General features: G+C 53.4%; 1 long non-coding RNA gene across 3 annotated transcripts in view; it reads left to right on the forward strand.

Annotated features, from left to right (window-relative positions):
* Positions 1-6: 6 nt before the first annotated feature.
* Positions 7-2,500, forward strand: part of LOC310715352 — a 2,869-nt gene continuing 375 nt past the window's right edge. Inside the window, exons 1-3 of one of the 3 annotated variants that reach the window (XR_014530304.1) lie at positions 7-418; positions 455-565; positions 2,324-2,500. The exon at positions 2,324-2,500 is cut by the window's right edge and continues 375 nt beyond it. This is a non-coding gene — a long non-coding RNA (uncharacterized lncRNA). The remainder of the gene's footprint in view (positions 419-454; positions 566-2,323) is intronic. The other 2 variants (XR_014530305.1, XR_014530306.1) reach the window with 2 other exon arrangements.

Below are 2,500 nucleotides of genomic sequence, written 5' to 3' on the forward strand. Positions count from 1 at the left end.
AAGGGACCGTTAAGAAACTACTTAACTAATAATAAATAACTAATACTTCACAAACTTTCTCTCATATAAGTGTCCAGGCTGCTGCTTTTAAACTCTAAGCTCCAGGTTCTTCCTCCTTATTGGTCTCTTCTCACCCACTATACATTTTTATTAACATTGGGCGCCACCTACAGCTGGTCAGGAAGGAGAAAAGCAGTTCCCTTTTTTTTTTTTAGCTTTTCTATTATTATTTTTTAGAGCATTTTAGTTGTCAGCAATTGTTGCCAGCTTGAGTGTTCAGCTCAGCCCTCCTTCAGCTTTTATCTCTTTTATACCTCCTCTATACTGCCCATTTAGAGACATGACCTTTTTTTTCAGAGCACTTCTAAATGCCTGTGTGTGTGTGTGTGTGTGTGTGTGTGTGTGTGTGTGTGTGTGTGTGTGTGTGTGTGTGTGTGTGTGTGTGTGATTATAGATCAAAGTGAAAGCAGAGATAATCATCCCTCCTAAATTGATTATGATCATGGCAACAGGTGCAGGAGGAGCACTTCTTCTGCTCATCATCTTCATCACACTGTTGTGGAAGGTAAGAGCCAATCAGAGTTCAGCTGCAGGAATAGCTGCCAATTACTGCTGATATTCAGTAGCATAAAACTCCTAAGGAACAATTCAGTGTATTTGTATACCAGTAAACTTCAGTACACTTCAACACACCGCTATGCACCGACCCCTCGCCTGAACCCGGTACACACACCGACGCTCGCCTGAACCCTTTAAACAAACCGACGCTCGCCTGAACCCTTTAAACAAACCGACGCTCGCCTGAACCCGGTACACACACCGACGCTCGCCTGAACCCGGTACACACACCGACGCTCGCCTGAACCCTTTAAACAAACCGACGCTCGCCTGAACCCGGTACACACACCGACGCTCGCCTGAACCCGGTACACACACCGACGCTCGCCTGAACCCTTTAAACAAACCGACGCTCGCCTGAACCCTTTAAACAAACCGACGCTCGCCTGAACCCTTTAAACAAACCGACGCTCGCCTGAACCCGGTACACACACCGACGCTCGCCTGAACCCGGTACACACACCGACGCTCGCCTGAACCCTTTAAACACACCGACGCTCGCCTGAACCCTTTAAACACACCGACGCTCGCCTGAACCCGGTACGCACACCGACGCTCGCCTGAACCCGGTACACACACCGACGCTCGCCTGAACCCTTTAAACACACCGACGCTCGCCTGAACCCGGTACACACACCGACGCTCGCCTGAACCCTTTAAACAAACCGACGCTCGCCTGAACCCTTTAAACAAACCGACGCTCGCCTGAACCCTTTAAACAAACCGACGCTCGCCTGAACCCGGTACACACACCGACGCTCGCCTGAACCCGGTACACACACCGACGCTCGCCTGAACCCGGTACACACACCGACGCTCGCCTGAACCCGGTACACACACCGACGCTCGCCTGTACCCGGTACACACACCGACGCTCGCCTGAACCCTTTAAACAAACCGACGCTCGCCTGAACCCTTTAAACAAACCGACGCTCGCCTGAACCCGGTACACACACCGACGCTCGCCTGAACCCTTTAAACACACCGACGCTCGCCTGAACCCGGTACGCACACCGACGCTCGCCTGAACCCGGTACGCACACCGACGCTCGCCTGAACCCGGTACGCACACCGACGCTCGCCTGAACCCGGTACGCACACCGACGCTCGCCTGAACCCTTTAAACACACCGACGCTCGCCTGAACCCGGTACGCACACCGACGCTCGCCTGAACCCGGTACGCACACAGACGCTCGCCTGAACCCTTTAAACACACCGACGCTCGCCTGAACCCGGTACGCACACCGACGCTCGCCTGAACCCGGTACGCACACCGACGCTCGCCTGAACCCGGTACGCACACCGACGCTCGCCTGAACCCGGTACGCACACCGACGCTCGCCTGAACCCGGTACGCACACCGACGCTCGCCTGAACCCTTTAAACACACCGACGCTCGCCTGAACCCGGTACGCACACCGACGCTCGCCTGAACCCGGTACGCACACCGACGCTCGCCTGAACCCGGTACGCACACCGACGCTCGCCTGAACCCTTTAAACAAACCGACGCTCGCCTGAACCCGGTACGCACACCGACGCTCGCCTGAACCCGGTACGCACACCGACGCTCACATGAACCCTTTAAACAAACCGACGCTCACCTGAACCCGGTACACTCCTCAGCACTGATCAGCATTGACCTGTAGACAATAACTTACATCTAGGCCGGTTTAATGCAATTAAACCTCTCTTTCTGTCTCAGTGTGTTCTCTCTAAGCGAAACCATTACATGTTGGGGGAAGACAGACGTGAGACCAGGACTGAGAAAAAACATAAGGTGTGCAGTGAGGACACACAAGGCAGAATCTCCTTCTACACTTAAAGGCAAACCTTAAAAAAAAGATGTTCTGTCTGAAAATGGACAAGAAGATGGTTAAAA

Source organism: Silurus aristotelis, assembly GCF_946808225.1.
Source record: "Silurus aristotelis genome assembly, chromosome: 20".
NCBI classification, from domain to species: domain Eukaryota; kingdom Metazoa; phylum Chordata; class Actinopteri; order Siluriformes; family Siluridae; genus Silurus; species Silurus aristotelis.